This window comes from Myxocyprinus asiaticus, chromosome 48 (genome assembly GCF_019703515.2).
Source record: "Myxocyprinus asiaticus isolate MX2 ecotype Aquarium Trade chromosome 48, UBuf_Myxa_2, whole genome shotgun sequence".
Taxonomy (NCBI): Eukaryota; Metazoa; Chordata; class Actinopteri; order Cypriniformes; family Catostomidae; genus Myxocyprinus; species Myxocyprinus asiaticus.
In genome coordinates this window covers 3,374,601-3,395,173 of record NC_059391.1, presented here as the reverse complement: position 1 = coordinate 3,395,173, position 20,573 = coordinate 3,374,601, and the positions used below count along the sequence as shown (strand labels likewise).

General features: G+C 40.1%; 1 pseudogene; it reads right to left on the bottom strand.

The window, feature by feature from the left end:
- Positions 1-4,921: 4,921 nt before the first annotated feature.
- LOC127437306 (protein fantom-like) overlaps positions 4,922-20,573 on the bottom strand; it is a 30,785-nt pseudogene continuing 15,133 nt past the window's right edge.

The following is a 20,573-nucleotide window of genomic DNA, read 5'->3' as shown; positions in this document are numbered from 1 at the left end:
TCTTTTTATACTTCTTCATAATAATTTGCAGAATTCAAATTGTCATAGTCTACATCAGTGCATGTGACTACATTAATCACAAAACATATTTACTTATACATTGTTTTTATTTACAACATTTAGAAAGGAAACTTTGCCTTAACACTTATAACTATTTGTAGGGGAGACCAGGGCTCGGTGTACCCTGGGGAAAATGTTGAAACAGTCAAAAGTCCAATTGCACAAATGTGTGTTTTCTCCAGCAGAGGTTTTGAATGTTGGTTTCAAACATCTTTTTCTAAACCCTCATAAATTATTATTTTTTATTTTATTTTATTTTTTATTCTACCTTCCAAAGTTTATTACATTTTGTTATACCTCTTGAATAAACATGCAAACATGCAAACCACACTGGCATACATTAAAGAAAGGGTCAACTATTTTATAAAGACAGGTTTAGTTTAGTTTTTTTTTTTTTTTTTTTTCATGAAGTCAGTTTGGGACATGTTGTCTTTTATTTATCAGACCATGTTGTTACATGTGTTTTAAATGGCAAAAATACTTACAATTTATCAATGTTGTGTTTTTAGCCAAAACAATGTTTTGATATTTTTGTGCATTACCTTTTTCATTTTGATTGCTTTATGAATCGTTTTGTGCCTCAGTCGTTTTACTGAAAAGCATATAGGCTGTTTAATGCAGACGTAGTTTTAAAGAGAGGCATATATTTTGTTTTGGTGGTTGTGACGGGGAGGTGATGGTAGGACGTCCCCATGTTTACATGAAACCTACACTACTGATTGCACTGTGACAGCTTTCTCCATATCGTCTGACAACATGCCCGGCTATTGGTAATCAGTGAACAGTATATTTTTTTCTGTGGGCATTAATGGTGGAAATGTTTAAAAGTTTGGTTGTAGCCAAGACTTTATGGTATGTGGCTATACAGAAATTGACTTGGAAATATTCACTAGAGTAAAAAGTGTGACAACTAGCCCCGGTCTCCCCTATTATAACAAACAAACTATAGACAAAATAATCTCAAAGTAGCATTTTTATCATATTAAGCACTTTAAAAGAAACATTACACCTTAAATGTAGAAATTGTGCATAAATTAACATTCATTTTTTAATTAAGATTCATTCCTTACTCTTGCAGGATTCAGTTGTTCATGTCCCTGAGTAATATTTTAATACAGTTCAGTGCATAAATTTGCATCCCCTTAAAGTATCTTAATGCATTTTGTTTTTTTTAGGGACTGCCTGATAAAGCTATTTGACATACCAGATATTTACTAATATTCCACAAGAAAAAAAATAACAGAATTTACACAAATGATCCTGTTCAAAAGTTGACATCGTCTTGGTTCTTAATATGGTGTGTTGCTTCCTTGATCAATGACTGTTTGTGTGTTGTGTTATGAGTTGTGCATGAGTCTTCTTTACCCTGAGCAATGAAGCTGTCCACTATTCTTAAGAAAAATCCTCCAGGTACTATACAGGCTTTGGTTTCCCAGCATCTTCTGCACATTTGGGTTCTTCCCAACAGTATCTATATGATGCTGAGATCCAGCTTTGACACTTAGGACAATTGAGGGACTTGTACACAACTATTTCAAAAGGTGCTAAATTAATTGATACTCAAGAAGATAACACACCATATTACGAACAAAGGGGGTGTAAAAGTTTGAACTAGATGATTTGTGTAAATTGTTATTTTGTTACATACAAATATTGTTCTATACAAATATTTTTCTTATATTTGTATAGATTCTGAAAAGGGGTGTGTCAACTTAAGAGACAAAAGGGGTATGCAAACATATGCACTTAACTGTACATCTACTGTATATCTGAGGAGAAAACAATATACAAGTAGACAGTCTTCCATTTACAGGCAGAGATGTCTGGTGTAGTGTAAGTGAAACAGGCTTTTGTCTTTCCTGTCAAAATCAAAGATGTTGCTGCTGTGAATAAAGTCTGTTGATATCTCTCTCTTTGTGGGGCATCATAACGAAAGCACTTCTGCCAAGGTGAGCCTACAATGATAGCAACAAAATGTATAACACAGTGGTCCCATATTCTATGGTGGTACAATGATGAGGGCACTCTCTCCTTAAGTAAAAGGAGATCAGTAAAGAAGATCTCTGTCAAAACCATCTTCCTGCTAATTTAAATGTCTTTTGTGCACTCCTCTGGCCAAATGTATGTCTCATGCGGCCATTGAAACATTCTCTTTCAGTCACAAGGTAAAATAATATGAATAATCACCATTTACTTAAGTAAAATGAAACAGAGACAAATGACATGCCACAAACATTGTAATTTGGCATGGTTGTATTATGGTATTTTCATGACGTATTTTCAACATCTTATTCAAACATACAAATTACGTTATTATAACAACTAAATAAAACAACCCACAAAAGTTGCAGTTTTGTCTGGTTTTATTTTCGTATGAAAAAAAAGCATTATATATTTATATTTGTAGGTTGGTACTATCACAACTTTTTAAACATTTTATTTTGGTAATGTTATTCCAGTGTCATTTCTCAGATGTTTTTAAAATGTTGTTCTGCAACATTACCTAACAGTAACCAAAATGCAACATTGAAACATTGTAAAAACACTGATTGATAATTGGATAATTAATCTATTAATAATGTAACATTGAATAAATAAGTGACTCAAAACAAACATATTTATCACTGTTTAAGAAAAGTTCTGACAGGAGGAGTGACTGACAGTCATATAGACTAATTCTTATTTATTTTTCCCTCAGAGCTACAAAGAAGGTTGAAACAGTCGAGCAACAGTGTTTTTATGAGGCACACGCTGACTACATGTAAAACATTAACCAATTTGATATCAAACTGTGTTATCAATGACTACATGACTCATTCCATGAATAGAATCCACATGAGATCAGTAAAAGAAGCTGTTGTAACCCCTCGATGATTTAAAGCAGAGGTCCCTAACCCCTGGGTCTCGACCCAGTACTATAGACGCCACTGTATTATTTGTTGTGCACTTGCCCCTTTAAGAGCCACTATCCGGATTTACATAGAAGGCGCAATTTCAGAAAACATCGGTCCCACTCTTCTAACAACCAATGTTAACATGAGTGTGAAACAAACATCGCTCAAATGTTTCTTTAGTGGAGGAGGTAGGAAAGGACCAAGCAATGGCGATAATGCAGAGACAGCTACTGATGAGAATAAGGGAATAAAGAAAGCCGCCTTTAACCAAAAATATGATGACTCATTTTTCAAATACGGTTTCATCGCTACGGGTAGTTCACATGCTCCAAAACCCATGTGTATAATATATGGAGAGAAATTATCTAATGAGTTAATGAAGCCCTCAGAATTGCTTCGGCATCTTGAAACTAAACATCCAGCATTGAGAGCACGAGGCACCCACACAGACCCCCCCTCCCCCCTCCCCACAACTTTGCGGGCATGTTGAAGCGGGTTTCGCCCAGGCTGCCATACAAGCTAGAACCACTACTGCGTTAGGCGAAGCTGCAGCTAACAAGATAGGCCAGATTCCTCTTTTAGTTACCACTGTCACACGGAGAATTGATGACATCACAGAGGACATTGAAGAACAGTTGTTAGAAAGGCTTAACGAGTCACTGTGGTATGCATTGCAGGTTGACGAGTCGACCGATGTTGACACCAAGGCAATACTATTGGCTTATGTGCGATATTTATTTCAAGACGATATGCATGAAGATGTATTGTGTGCGCTCAATGCCAACTAACACAACTGGGGCAGAAATTTTTAAGTCTTTGAATAACTACATGTCAGGCAAACTTGACTGGTAATTTTGCGTTAGAATATGGACAGACTGTCATGTTCTGTCTCCTTCCTGTTTCTATGGACTCTTATTTTGAAGTTTCCCCCTGGACTCCATTTCCCATAGTGCACTGCCCTTATCACCCCCATCTGTTCCTGATTACCCTCACCTGTCTTCAATTCCCTCATTTACTTCTTTTGTGTATAAATACCCTCCTGTGTTGTTCATTCTTTGTCAGTTCTCATCTATGTAATAGTTGTGATGGTTTGTTTATTTAGTTTATGGCACTCCATGTTATTATGTATCTCCTTCATCATCTTCATTAAAGTCTGCAAATAGATCCATCACCTTTTGCCTCCTTCTTCATCTTCTCTACCACAACGCATGACAGAAGAACTGACTCAACTAGATGGATCTGCCAGTAGTTCGCCTCCTCCTCCTCACACAGGAGGATCATTCCCTCGAGGACCATACTTGTGAGTTTTCAGATCTGGCTCACCTAACCCACTACCCAGATGACTGCCTATGCACTTTTTACTATGTCGGACTCAACATCGCGACTAAGGCCAATTTGTCTGGGGAGGGACCTCGAGGGAACTTCGCCAAATATGTGGAGTGGGTACTGGTAAGCAGTGACTCGCCGTTCACCGTCTGCCCTGCTGAGAACAACGCCAACCCCACTCCAGAGCCCAGCCAGCCATCAGCCTTGCCCGCAACGGAACAACAGCCAGAGCCCACCACAAACTCAGAGCCCGAGCCCATCACGGAGTCTGACCAGGTGCGAGAGCCGGCAACAACGTCCGTTCCAGAGGGCATTTTAGTGGAGTTAGAGGGCATTGAGTGGAGCCCTGCCCATACTCCCACCACTGAGGGTGAGCTGAGCCAGTCCCTACTAAAATGCTTGATGTTTTTGAAATAATGTGTCCAATGAGTCTCCAGTCGCCACTGATCCCCTCCAGTCTCCTAGTCTCCTCGTCTCTGCTGTTCCCGCCCATCCTCCCACTCCCTCCTCCTCTGCCAAGGCCATCCAATCCCTCGGCCCCCGTGACACAGACGGGGCTGCATCTATGACCGGATGGCTGTCCGGTCTTTCTACCTGAGTCAAAGAAGTTGCACCTGAAAATGCTGGATACCCATAAATTGTCACCAGAACTTCACTCCGTGCTGAATGACGTTATTAAAATAATCAACCACATCAAAGCAAATGCCCTCAACTCCCGTCTTTTTGAACAGCTTTGCAAAGAAATGGAAGCAGAACACAAACACCTTTTGTTACACACCGAAGTAAGGTGGCTTTCAAGGGGGAGATCCTTAGCGAGAGTTTAAGAGTTGAGAGCCAATACAGAGATTTCTTTCAGAAAAAAGGTCACCCCTGGCAACACACTTAAGTTACGAGGACTGGATGGCTAAACTCACGTACCTGTGTGACATCTTCAACCTGCTGAATGAACTCAATTTGTCACTTAAGGGGAGAATGACAACTGTCTTTAAGTTGGCAGACAAAGTGTCTGCATTCAAAGCCAAGTTGGAACTGTGGGGACGGCGAGTGCCAAGGGGCACATTTGACATGTTTCCAACATTGTCTGGACATTTGAGAAATAAAGAACCCGGGCATTCTCTCTCCCAGCTGGTTTGCGATCATATAGATCATATAATATTGGGCATTCCAAATTGGGAAAAAAAGGGGAGAAAATCAGAAAAAAATAAATAAAAAATAGTGAAAGTAAGAGCATTTCCACATGCACAATCCAATGAGAATTTACAGGATTAGGACTAAACAGCTGTGTGGCCACAAGGAAGCCACTTGTTAGTGAGGCTAATCGAAGAAAAAAACTTCAGTTGGCTCAGGAGCATGAAGATTGGACTGTGGTGCAATGGAAGAAGGTCATGTGGTCTGATGAGTCCAGATTTACCCTACTCCAAAGCGATGGGAGTGCCAGGGTAAGAAGGGAAGCGCATGAATCGATGCAACCGGTTCGACTCTCCCATCATTAATACAAGATCTCGGCCAAAAATTAATGCAATTCTGAATGGAAATAAATGTTGTGACGTTGCATATGTTTGTGGAAAAATGCCACGACGAATGCGTGCCGTAATCAAAGCTAAAGGTGGTCCAACGAAATATTAAAGTATGCAACTTTTTTTTTTTTTTTTTGGCCAGGCAGTTTACATTATAATGTAGATGTTTACCAGTTTGCAATTATTTTGGAGGGCTCTTAAAAGCATGAAATGGACAGATTAATTAGTCACATGGCATTTACGGCTCAAAACGTTTTTACCCAGAACTGATGCTGCATTACATTTAATTCAGAAAGTCCAAATTTCCAATTTTCTGCCACTTGAAGTCGGACTTCAAACTTGGACACTCGATTTTTGCAGAGATGCAGGTGAACAATGTCACACAAACATGTCGGTACAGAGAGAGGTGTACAAATGTAATAATAAACATTCACTTTTAAGCAAATTAACCCATTGAATCAAAGTTCCTACATTACATTATAATAAAACTGTTTAGCAAATGGTTGTAGAGACTGGAAAAACACAGACAATTATAGTCTGTTTTGATAACCGTACAGTCCCCTTGAGCATTTTGCCACTTCAGTACAGGACAATTGGCATCCTGTACGGGACATCTTCATTTCCGCTAAAATATACAACGTCCGGGAGAAGACAAGACAGTTGGCAACCCTAGTTGCACTTGAAAATATGCCACATTGCCATTTTTAGTTGATTATACGTACTGTAATATATATTTAGAAAACTGAGGTTAAAAAATTCAGAACACATGCAGCCCTGTAAAGAAATATTAAATATCAAATTATCAGCAGTGCAGATAACAGTAAGCGTTCTTTTCGCATTAAATCGCACACACAGAAACAGAGGGGCATCTGCATGCGCGCCACAGCTCGACACGTGTGGAAATGTGCATTAGCATTTTAAAGAGCTTAATTTAATCCCATTAAATCCAGTTAAATTTCATTTTGCACCTTCAATATAATATCGCCACCTGCCAAAGCACTGGCTAATAAGTCATTACAGGCTTTTCATTAAGCAAAGTTCTTAAGGGTCTAAACGTCAGCGCTCCATCAAATGCAACACTGCAGGCCATAAGGACAAACATTAGGATGTGATTTCACACTGTAAGGTATCAAAGTCATGTGATGGCGTTTACATAAAGAACTGTTTTTTTCCCATATGTCGTCAGTGTCTGTAGCATTTAAAGCCAAACAGATCACCCCTTGCACTACATTTAATTTTGTTTTGTTAAATCTAGACAAAATGAAATGGTCTCCAAAATTACTTAGAGGAATAAATGAACATTTTGTCATCATTTGCTCACCCACATATTGTTCCAAACCTGTATGACTTTCCTTCTCTGGAACACAAAAGGTGAATTTCTCAAGAATATCCTGGTCACTCTTTTTCATATTATGGGCCTGGATGTTCTGCTAAGCATCTTCGTTTTGTGTTCAATGCTAGAAAAAAAGTCAAACGGATGTGGAACATCATGAGGGTTAATTTCATTTGCAGGTGAACTATTCCTTTAAGAAACAATAATGTCGCTGTCGAAACAGTGCAATTGGAAAAAGTAAATCAATCTTTTATTATAAATTAAGTCTTAAATATAAATTGACGTTCTTCATGTCTCTGCATTTCTCCAGGATGTCGGGAATGCACAGATAGGCCACACCCACACCCTCATACTCCTCCTCTTGCTCCTCCTCCTCTGGAGGGTCACTCACCACTGTAAACTTCAGAGAGACAATCACTTCATCAGAGAGACAGTCACTTCAGCTATATAGTATACAACACTTTAACAATATACTACATGTTAAATGAACAAGATAAATATAGACTATAGAGAGAAAGTATCTCACTGCTCCAGCTGTCTGTTTCTGCCCTCAAGCATGGCTCTTAAAGTTTGACGTCTGGCTTGATTATTCTCCATATCCACATGAATCACAGTCAGAACAAACAATGCATCTGTCTTTTTTAATCGATAGCTGTAGTGATCGGGGGCGTGGTCATGTGTCTGTCTGAGGGAGAAAGAGAGCGGTAAAGCTCTTCACCTGGGTTGTAATTATCTCTAACTCCTGTCTCTTGTTATATTGATGGCGGCGAGAGACTTGAAAAGCCACAGCAACGCACCAGTTCAGGGAGATAGAGAGAGAGCGACCCGAGAGCACGGTGTCGACATGTACTGAGTGCACTAAAAGGTTGTTATCTTATTGAGTGTTGTGAAGAATCTACTTGAATTGGGTGCTGAAAAATACAAGATGCTGAAGGCAGAAAATAAAAGACTTGCCTGCACTGCTTTGTTGTCTCCTGACTAAGAACCTAATTTTCTTCAATAGCTTTCGTGGCATAATGTTTATTACCACAAAAATTTATTTCGATATTTCAATATTGCTTGTGAAGATTATAATTTTATAAAAGCACTTACATTGATTCTTGTGTTAAAACTCATGTATTATTTGAGCTGCAAAGTTGTTTAAATCATAATTTTTACAGTCATTTTAGGGGTTATTGCGTTACGTCGTCATGGGAACGAAGTTGGAAAATTGGCTATAACTTTACATGGAAAAGGTTAGTAAGTGATTCTATCACACTAAAATCATGTTAACACACTTAGGGCCCTATTTTTAGAGCACTAGCGTTAAGCGCAGCGCTATGCCGTAAGTGCAAAGTCAATGGGCATAGCCATGAAGTTTTAGTCTAGGTGCAATTGGGTTTGGCAAAATCACACGCACAACAGACAAATAGGCTAGGTCAAGTGCAATTTAATTTGGAGGTTCTTCTCTGGTTATTCCACCGTCTGCATCTTATTATATGGTGATGGTTCATTCCCTCAAGCAGCAGTGATATAAACAAAGACAGCACATTTATAAGAAGTTGGAAGTGTAAATGGACTGTATGCAATGAATTAGAAGAAATGAAAATTACAGTCTTTTGTGCATTAACTGTGTCCTTGATGATTGTCGGGCATATTTCTATGACAGTGACACGCTCCTTTTCTAAGAATGGAAAATATTATTCTCGTCAGAATTTGGATGTAGGCTCTGTAAGTATTATTAATAATTTTCATCTATTGACACACAAATCATGGCTAGTATTAACACTGATTGTATCGGCATGCACTTCACTTCTACCAGTCGATTCTGGTTTTGAAAAATGTAATTCATTTGTAGAAATAGGAACAAATTAAACCAAACATATTTCTAAATTCAAATTACACTTCAAACGAAACAAAAATACAATCAAAATAATGAAGTGGTAAAAAAAATCATACCAAATCCAAACATTTTATCCTCTCAAACTTCTTCCACCGGCCCCTTTTGCAGTGACTTAAAAATCACTCTACGACAACAGGTGGAAAAATACCAATATAAATTAGATCATAAATACAATTGGAAATATAAACATAATAATAATAATTGAAAAATAAACCATGACCTATAGATAGTTTAACACAAATCTCATAAATGTTTGTCTCATAAAATGGCTAGGACAGTGATTTAATTAGATTTTCCACTATATTTTACTATATTACCACCTGCTGTTGGAATCTCCAAACTGCAAATGCAGGAACTGAGTTTAAAGCTGAGTTAAGATGTGGTTTTCAAACATCTTAGCGCAATGACCTATTTCTCAGGAAAACAGCAAATTGTGCTTTGCGCCACTTCATTAACATACAATACACCCAAAGTTTGCATGCATACACTCCTACCAATGCCCACTTGTGCTGTGCGCTGGCACGAAAATTGTATTTAGAATTAGCGCTTTCACAAAAATTGGATAAGACGTGACGCACAGCCATTGCGTGTAGTGCTGCGCTTTGCGCACTCATGAAAATAGAGCCCATATCGATTAAGTTTTGTGGCTATACTTTTAAAAGAGTGAAAACTTTAATATCTACGGATTGGTCCCATTCACTTCCATTGTAAGTGCCTCACTGTAACACAGATTTTTCCTTTTTTCAAAGAAAAGGAGGGGCAAGTGGTGGTTATCACAAAAAAAAAAAAAAAAAAAAAAACATTAAATCAATAGTTGACTGAGTTGAATAGTTAATTTTTATTTTTTATTTTGACTCCGTCATTCGCAAGGCTTCGTGTAATTGTAGTACCCTTATAAAAGACAGTAAGTGCACAGTCTTGTACCTTTTGTCTTTTTATCCCATTTTCAAATACTTTTTTGCTTCAAATCAACGTTTGTAATGTTGTGATCCACCTCAGAGCTAATTGGTTTGGTTCATGGTTTACAACTCTTTTATGAAGGATTTTATGAAATCCCTATGGAAAATGAGAAAAATACTTCCCAAGACGAAAAAGTGGGCATACACTGTTGCGCTCTATAGAATGAGAAGGTGTGTCCAAAAATTTGGCTGGCAGTGTAGCAAAACATCTTTCTGTATGTTCGATTTATTCTTGGCAAGTGTTAAATCATGTGTACTAGTATGACTGTTGTTCTTCACCATTGCTGAAGTTGTAGGAGGCGCTGTGTCCAGGCAGAGGTTTCTTCAGTGACAGCGGTGTCTCAACTGACGGCAGGTTGAGGGAGCAGTACTCCACAAACAGACAGACGATTCCACTGTCTTCTGCTGCTCTGGATCCAGGCTTCAGACTCAGAGAAACAATCTCCACATGAATGCTTTCAGACGGCTGGTAGAGCAAACCATAACATGATCTTATAACTAAAATACAACTTCATCTCAGTAGATGTGATATAGATTTCTGGAGTGTTTCGGTCATAAGTTTGTGCTGATACAGTTCCCCTTAGGACACGTGTGAGCTAACATTAAGATGACTAGATATCACACTATGAACACAAACTGTCCAGTTATACTTGTTGCTATTTCTATGCTTTAATTCTATTCTAAAATCTTTATTCAGGGATCAATAAAATCTCTCAATAAACCTCAGTCATGGTAGATGCCATATTCAATTTAAAGTGAATTAAAATGTGGTTGTGAGAAATAGTCTGTTCAATGGGTTGTTCAGTTTGCGAAAAATGTAATATGGCATCTGAATCCCTCACAATAGTTTGCATTCTCTCACAGAAACTTTTGCATTCTCTTATCTTACGAAATTTGAAATTTTTGAAAATGGTTTTACTGCAGTTACCAAAGTTCAACTACGGCATTTGTAGTAAAACCACAAAATGTACTTATTTTCGAAAGGGCATGTTTTTTTTTTTTTTTTTTTTTTTGGTTTTCTTTTTTAACATGATGTTACTATAGTAAAACTGGGGGCAGAACGATTGATTTTTATTACCATAGTTTTTTGGTTTTGCTGTATTATTACTATGGTTTTACTACAAATTACATGGTTTAAATATGGTTACTGTAGTAAATGTATATTCAAGGAGTACATTAATGAATTACCTGGAAGGTTCACATGGGCTGGTACGAAGGGGCCATGCTCACAGGTGACTGTATTTCTCAATCACTTGCAGACATATTATTAGATATATAGGCATTAAGTGTCCTATATGCTTAAACAAAAACAGTAACTTATTACATTTTTAAATGCAATATAATTCATAATTCATATTATAACGATGTACATGCCAGAGTTTGTTGCACATGCTTAGGGAGTATTATTCGCATGTGGGTCAGTTTAGGAGCATCAGCTGTTCAGACCAGTGTCTGATATGGGCTACATTTAAAATGTTGCATGAACAACCTTACAAAAAAATAAATAAATCTGATTTGAGCAAAAAATCAGATTTGGGACACATTCAGCTGCGATGTGAACGTAACTGAGGTGATTGTAATGTACCATTAAGAAAAAATACTTTTTAGGCTTTGCTTTCAGAGCAACCCATGACTTGAGCAGACTTCCAGCAGACTTAAAAGACCAAACAAGTCATAGTGTTTTCTCTGGAAAATGTAAAATCTGGTTGTTGTCAAATTCAAATTTTCAACTCTGTTCAGAGAAACTGAAAATGGTCGAATTCAGTGTTTTTTTTTTTTTTTTTTGTGTGTGATTTGCTCTGATTCTTATGTTTGTTTTTTGTTTTTTCATCTTTCTTTTAAGGTTTTGTAGTTTGTATGGATTACTTTGGTTAGTGTATTTTTTTTTTTCCTCCTTTATCATCAACCTGCCCAGGGACTGCAGATGAAAATTACGCATCTTGACAAAATTTTACACCTACCTGTTTTTTCTGTTGTGTGCGGTGAGCAGGTACAATGCAGACATCACTGTCCTCATATTGAATATCTGCTAAGACAACAGCACAAACATTTCCTTTGGCATCAGTTGGTAATACAGAATGTTGAGCACAGAAAACATTATTTGATGGATCATTGTTAGTGGTGTTTCATATGGAAGCTGTTGATAGTCTGGTTTGTTTATATTCTCGCTGTGGTCTCAAGCGGCCAACAGCAGGTAAGAGAGACATGGTAGACATAAACACATTAAACAGCCTCTTGGCCAAGGTCAACACACATTAACATTTATGTTGTTGGCTGTCAACAGAAAACACATCAGATTATTGGCAGCAGTGAATGCAATATTAATGCTTCTCCATCTAATAAACAATAACACAGCTGCTGTCTCATATGAAACTGAATACTAACTAATGCTTTACCAAAACATTCATATGTGGCTCTGCTGAATACAAGTTGTGCTGGGGTAAAGCAGCACAGGGGCCTTCCTGCCTGCAATAACACCTATAACAAAACACACACACTTTTCCATCCACTTTTTGTTAGTAACGAGGGTGAATTTAAAGCATCTATAAAAACACGTCAACATTAAATCATGAATTGATTCTATTTAATTACTAAATAATATAGTTTCTGGTCTAATTGTGCATGATCCATCAGTGCAACATTTGAAATTACTTTTCTTCTCTGCTGATGTAATGAAGGACACGTAGGCGGGGAAAATGAAATGAACCAATAATATCATAGCTCACTTTTCATGATCCAATCAAATCCTGATGGATAAAGTCAAGTCACATGTTATTTTTAAATATTCTGTTTTACGAATGCATTATGCAAGTTAAATGCATTGCAGGTATGTGTGGGCGAAATAAGCAAAATTTTCAATCACAATATTCTTTAACTTTTTGGTCAATAATGATGTATATATACAGTATATATATTAGCGGTAGACCGATATATTAGTTTTATAGATTAATTGGTACCAATAGTTGCTTTTTGGATAGTTGGTTATTGGAAAAAATATATGCCGATAGTTGCTGATATTTTATTTGAATTTTGTTCCCTAATTACATTTTTATTACTTATCAATAAACCTCATTTGGGGAAATATATACAAACATAACTCTTCCAAACAAAATATAGTCAAACAAAAATACGAACAAAAATTTGGTGAATCTATTGGCTATAGAAAGCTTCATTTGGTAAATATTCATATATAGAGCATTGTAACGGAGCCAAATCTCTGTAATTTAAAAAAAAGCCTCAATGTCTGTGTCCCACATAGTAAGGAAAGAAAAATATCATTTTTATTATCATATAGATCGATTTTAAAAAACTATCGGCTGATTAATCGGTTATCAACATTATCATATCGGTTATCAGTATCTGCAAAATCCACTATAGGTCGACCTCTAATATACTGTTGTGACTAGTCACGAACTCCCTTTGAAGAAGGAAGTGGGAGCTGGATAAACAATCCAACGTGAGACATTATTTCACACACTTTTCAGCGTCACATAAGAGTTTGCTTTTCAGCACAATATCAATAAATGCACACACTATCACTGCCGCATGTGTCCCTCTCTCTCTCTCCTCTGCCGGTCTGGACTGCCCTTTTATCACTCTCCAGCTCTCACTGCAACACAGAACAGCTGTTAGAGATAATTTCCCACAGGTGTCAATCCTTAGCGTTCTTCCTCTCCTGGCCTCGGTCTCCACAGACGTTGCTCAGCCACGCTCATGCCCACATCACCACAACTATATATATATACATATATACACCGATCAGCCACAACATTAAAACCACCTGCCTAATATTGTGTAGGTCCCCCTTCGTGCCCCAAAACAGCACCAACCCACATCTCAGAACAGCATTCTGAGATGATATTCTTCTCACCACAATTGTACAGAGCTGTTATCTGAGTTACCATAGACTTTGTCAGTTCGAACCAGTCTGGCCATTCTATGTTGACATCTCTCATAAACAAGGCGTTTTCGTCCACAGAACTGCCGCTCACTGGATCATTTTTTTTTTGGCACCATTCGGTGTAAATTCTAGACTGCTAGGTATACAGAGCAAGGTAAGTGCTTTGATGTTTCCCTCAGCACAGCCACGACCTTGGCATGCAAGGCCCCTTGATGTGGCGGTTCCTCCCCGCTGCGAGGCCCCACCCACAGATACGTCAAACACAGTCGTCCCCTTGGTGCCCCTCGCGTGGAGTTTGGAGGCTTGGCTTGCGCTCTCCATCCCGTCGCGCTGGCTGGCCAGGACGATCCGACTCTGCTATGCGATTCAGTTCGCCTGGCGCCCGCCCGCATTCAGCCCTTCTGTGGAAGGATGCAATAGAGCCGGTCCCTCCAGCCGAGATGAAGAAGGAGTTCTTCAGCCTCTACTTCATTGTGCCAAAGAAAGGTGGTGGGTTGCGGCCAATCTTGGACCTGCGAGTACTGAACCGGGCCCCACACAAACTCCCATTCAAGATGCTGACCCAGAAACGCATTCTGTCATGCATTCGGCATCAAGATTTGTTCGTGGCGGTAGACCTGAAGGACGCATACTTCCATGTCTCGGTTTTACCTCATCACAGACCCTTCCTGTGGTTCACTTTTGAGGGCCGGACATGTCAGTACAAGGTCTTCCCCTTCAGCCTGTCCCCATCGCCTCGCGTCTTTACGAAGGTCGCAGAGGCAGCCTTTGCCCCACTAAGGGAAGTGGGCATCCGCATCCTCAATTATCTCGATGACTGGCTGATTCTAGCCTGCTCTCAAGACCTGTTGTGTGCGCACAGGGACCTGGTGCTCAGGCACCTCAGCCAGTTGGGGCTTTGGGTCAACTGGGAAAAGAGCAAGCTCTCCCCGGTTCAGAGCATCTCTTTTCTCGGGACGGAGTTAGACTCAGTCTCCATGATGGCGCGCCTCTCAGACGAACATTCGCAGTCGGTACTGAGCTGCCTGAAGTTGTTCAGGCAGAGGGCAGCGGTCCCACTGAAATATTTTCAGAGGCTCCTGGGGCATATGGCGTCCTCGGCGGCGGTCACGCTGATCAGGTTGATGCATATGAGACTGCTCCAGCACTGGCTTCAGACTCAAGTCCCGAGATGGCATGGCGCCGTGGCGCGCATCGCGTGGCCATCACGCCGATCTGCTGCCACACGTTCAGCCCTTGGACAGACCTTGCATTTTTGCAGGCAGGGGTCCCCTTACAGCAAGTGTCCAGGCATGTCATGGTTACGACAGACACCTCCAAGTTAGGCTGTGCAACGGGCAAGCAGCCGCTGGCTCCTGGACAGGATCGTGACTGCATTGGCATATCAACTGCCTCGAGTTGCTGGCGGTATTGCTGGTCCTGCAGAGGCTTCGGCCGTTGATCCAGGGCAAGCACGTGTTGGTCCAGACAGACAACACGGCAACAGTAGCGTATTTAAACCACTAAGGCGGCTTACGCTCGTGTCGCATGTCGCAACTCACCTGCCGCCTCCTCCTCTGGAGTCAGACTGAAGTCGCTGCGGGCCACTCACATCCTGGGCGACCTCAACCGTACAGCGGATGCGCTGTCATGACAGGTGACACTCAGGGGAGAGTGGAGACTCCACCCCCCAGGTGGTCCAGCTGATCTGGATTCGGTTCGGCGAAGTGAAGGTAGACCTGTTTGCTTCCCAGGAATCCTCCTACTGCCCGCTCTGGTATTCTCTGACCGAGGCTCCCCTCGGCACAGATGCGCTGGCGCACAGCAAGTATGCGTTCCCCCCAGTGAGCCTTCTTGCACAGACCTTGTGAAAGTTCAGGGAGGATGAGGAACAGGTCATTCTCGTGGTGCCATACTGGCCCACCCAGATTTGGTTCTCAGAACTCATGCTCCTCGCGACAGCCCCTCCCTGGCAAGTTCCCCTGAGGGAGGACCTCCTCTCTCAGGGATGGGGCACCATGTGGCACCCTTGTCCAGACCTCTGGAATCTCTACATCTGGCCCCTGGATGGGACGTGGAAGATCTAAGTGGCCTACCACCGGCACTGGTAGACACAATCACTCAGGCCAGGGCTCCCTCTACGAGGCAGCTGTATGCCTTGAAGTGGCGTTTGTTTGCAAATTGGTGCTCTTCCCAAGGCAAAGACCCCCAGAGATGCACAGTCGGGTCGGTTATTTCCTTCCTGCAGTAGAGGCTGGGGGGGGCGGCTGTCCCCCTCCACCTTGAAGGTGTATGTGGCTGCTATAGCGGCGCACCATGATGCAGTGGACGATAAGTCCCTGGGGAAGCATGACCTGATTATCAGGTTCCTGAGAGGTGCCAGGAGGTTGAACCCTCCTAGGCCATGCCTCATTCCCTCGTGGGATCTCTCCGTGGTCCTGCTGGGCCTGCAGAGAGCCCCGTTTGAGCCCAGTTTGAGCCCCTGGAGTGAATTGAGCTAAAGGTGGTCTCATTAAAGGCTGCCCTCCTAACTGCACTCACATCCATCAAGAGGGTTGGGGACCTGCTGGCGCTCTCTGTCAGCGACACCTGCCTGGAGTTCGGTCCGGAATACTCTCACGAGGTTCCAACGACTCCTTCTAGGGATCAGGTGGTGAGCCTGCAAGCGCTGCCTCGGGAGGAGGCAGACCCAGCCTTTTCATTGCTGTGTCTGGTGCGTGCTTTGCGCATCTACTTGGATCACACACAGAGCTTTAGACGCTCTTGAGCAGCTCTTTGTCTGCTTTGGTGGACAGCGGAAAGGGAACGCTGTCTCCAAACAGAGGCTTGCCCTCTGTATCGTGGATGCCATCGCTTTCCCCTCCGGGAGGGGAAGACGTGCGCTTTTTCCCCCATGCGAGTTCACGAGACCCTGGATGTCCTTCCACCCTATCCCTGTGGCCAGCGAATTCAGCGGAGGAATTCGTTGCCGGGCCCAGTAAGTGTGTTAGGATGCCTTGTACTGGGGTAGGTGCTCCACAGGTGCTGGTTACTGCTGTAACCCCTTGTGATGTAATTTCCACAGTACGGTTTCCCTGTTGGTAAATCCGCGTCTCCCTTGGGCAGAGCTTCCTCTGCCACAGGTAGCCGTGTTTGTAGAGCTCCTCCCTTCTGGGTAGGACCTACCACAGCGCCTCTTCCACGTGCGGCTGGCAAGCCCATGTGTCATATTTACCACATGTTAACCTTCCCTTCGGGCAGGATTTGCCACATGTTAACCTCCCCTTCCCCGACGCGAATACATATGGCCCCAGCCGAAAAAAGTTTTTCACTCTATGGGGAGAAAAAAAGAGAGAAAAGTCTGTGGCTGGTGCAGCCTGTTCCCATTGTAGGTACGTCGTCTTGGCATGCAAATTCCACTCACAAATTCCCACTGGCCTTTTCCCAAAGATCAGAGGTGTTTGGGGCTCCCAAGTGCGACCCCTAGTGTCACTACATCAACACAATGTCTCGATCCCTCCATCAGGGAACGGAGGTTACAATGGTAACCAAGACGTTTCTTCATCTTCATGATCATCAGAGGCTTCAGTCGGCTCCATCTAATGATTATGAATGCAAACACATAAAATACATAATCAACAGACAACAGATTATATAGAGGTCAAAGACAGCTGCAACAGCTTCAACTGCCCTAGTAATAAAACCTGAGCATGCTTCACAACTTAATTTACCTGTTTTTCAAGTTCTGAGATGTCCACAAAAGAAACTCTTTTAGCTGTTGATTTTATCAGTGTCCACTGTCTGGGATTGGGCATCAGCCTCTATACGCACGAAGAGCAGGAAACAAATATGAAAGGAAAGTTTGTCAAGACAAACTGTGAATGTTGGCTTGACCAAGCCTTGCCTGAATGTTTAAAACAGCTTTAAAAAAAAGTCTAGACATTTGAATGTTATTTAGGCCTTATGTAGGTTGAATACATGGGCAGTTTGAATAGAGATTTAAAGTTGGACACTGACAAATAAGGTTGTCCGAAATGATAAAAATCTAGTTAACACGTGTCAAATTTGTACAAATGTAATCTTTGAATCCATATTGGTTTCATTCATTTTTGAAAAACATTTATGATTTTTTTTTATTAAAGTCTAGACAATTTTCAAAGTGGAAAAAAAAATATTTTCTTACAAATATCATGCCTTTTTGATTCACAAATATCAACAAGTTTTCTAATGGTTCCTCCATTTGACCTGAACAAAATGTAACTTTTTGTAATTGTAGGGTATTCATTTTATTATCATTCTATGCTAAAACTGATTGTGGAGACCAAAATGTAAGGCCTGGAGACATCCTGGTGGCACGGTAGTACTTTTGCTCGCTACTCAGGCACACGGACCCCAAATGGCCTATCGGGGATATATAACAATGGCAAATGTGTCTTGGGCTGTAACTCCTGAACTGTATGTCACATATGTTATATATCATTGGAATCATGCCATTGCAGTCTCTAGACATGATCGTGATTTCAAGCTCGATTACACTTCCTAGTGCTTGACGCATGCATAGAGCACTAGATGACGATCTTGAAATCATGATCGCCAAGGAGACAGCTGTCAAGATGTACAGTGAAAAAGAAGTTACATTTTGGTCTGTTCTCACCCAAAACCAACTTGATCACTTCAAAAGACATTAGTTTAACTTTTGGAGTTTGATGGATTATGTTTATTCTGACTTCATCTTGTTTTTGGAGCTTCACAGGCAGGCATGGCGCTAAGGGTGGGCTTACTGGACTTGAGCCCCGAATGTTTCAGGAAAAGCCCCTAATGTTATTATAAACTTGCACTTATCACAGAGTTTTCATGAGTGCAGTAAAATAAAATCCTTTACAGCCGCTATTCTGCATGCTGCGCATCAAACAGTGTCTCGTTTTACGTTCATTCACTCCTGTCAAGAACCGACCACTCAGACAAGAAGTACTGACTGACATGTAAACTGGCCAATCATCTATAAGAAGTTAGATACAGCCAGTGAGAATGGAACATTTGGATGCAATTACCGCAACTGTTTTAGACAAATGGTTCATAGGTGTGCACTTGTCTTGGTGTGGAGATTTATTAGAATATTGAAAATAGACAAAAAAAGAAGTAAAACAGCCTCAGCTGGCATCAGCACTTCAACAGCAAGATGTGGCTTCTTCAGGTATGTGTAACTACTGTATAACTTATTGATAACATTTTCAAATGAGGCTAACTATTTGTTGCTTAACAGCCCTGTACCTGTTAAGGGACAACTATAAATTTCATAATTCTATTATTTGCATTTTTTGTCTTTTTTTATTATTTAAATTTTTTTATTGTTTCTCTGATTTCTATTTGTGAGGAAGAAAAGGTAGATGAGTTTCTAACTAGTCCTTTTTTTACTGCCTCAGGATGGTTGCACCACTTAAGAAATTTTTTACTTTAAGCCCCCCAAAAATATCAAAATGAATTTGAGCTCAGAAACTGAAAAGCTTTTCATCATATTAGAAGTGTATTCAAGTAATTGTTTTGTGTGAATTGCATTTTAATGTATTTTAATATACATCATTGACCCACATATGTCTTTGTTCTTCCGAAGGTGTTCTGATTGGTTGTTAAAGCCTAAATTGTAACCCTAACCCTAAGTTTGTATAATAGCAGTATGGTGGCAAGCTAACATATATAATAGCCAAAGTTATTACTTACAAAAGTAAAACAAAGCTTGAGAAAGTAATTACTGACTAGTTTTAAATGCCATCACCTCAGAAAGAGGCATCACCACATTACCTCAAGTCATCGTTTTATCTGTCTCTCTGTTGTCTCCTCTTGTGATGTCTGTCTCTCTGGTATCTCTCTGCTGGTGATCTTGCTCTGTTGTGTTGTGATAGCAGAGGACACAGGAGGGAGGTACATCAGCTTCCATTTCAGCATCACATTGGTTTGGCCGCTGGGCTCAACTCAAACATACCTAAAATAATAATATCACAGGAAAAAAGACCACTATTATTAAGGGACCTCTTCACTGCAAAAACTGTTGTATCTCTGTCTTGTTCCCAAATATATATATATATATCAAAAACAAATCCTTAAAACAAAATGAATTAACTTCATTTTGTAATTTTTTTTAATTTTTATTTTTTTATTTGAACCAAAGTTCCATAAGATATTTTAACTAATATTAAGATATTAAAAGAGTATTCTGTCAGAGTTTTTCCACTTGTTGTAAGAATAAACCTCAATAAATGTATTCTTTCATTTTTATTTTCCAGCAGTTTTGCAGTGCTCCCATACAAAACAGAATGACATAAATTTTAATACAAACAGTTTTCTAAATAACAGATAATAATTATTAACTGTATAATCGACAAGCTCAGATTCATTTAATTTATTTGTGTGGTGAGGAATAATTGGATAATTCTAAATTTGAATCATTAGAAATTTTTTATATAAAATTCAGTGTAATTAGACAGCCCATGAAATGGTTTGATGAACAGTTTCCATCTTAACCTGGAATTGAATAAAATTAAATAAACTGGAATTTTCTATTGAAACAGGAATTTGGAGTGGAATATATAGCAAAACGTTTGTCGCAACTCTGCAAAACTATATAAACCCCCATCGAATTTAAGGTTTGGGATAGAAAATAAAGTAACTACATAAAAAATTAAATAAAAAATAAATTAAATTACATTATGAGCACTAGTATAACCAAAGACACCTATTTTCTACTT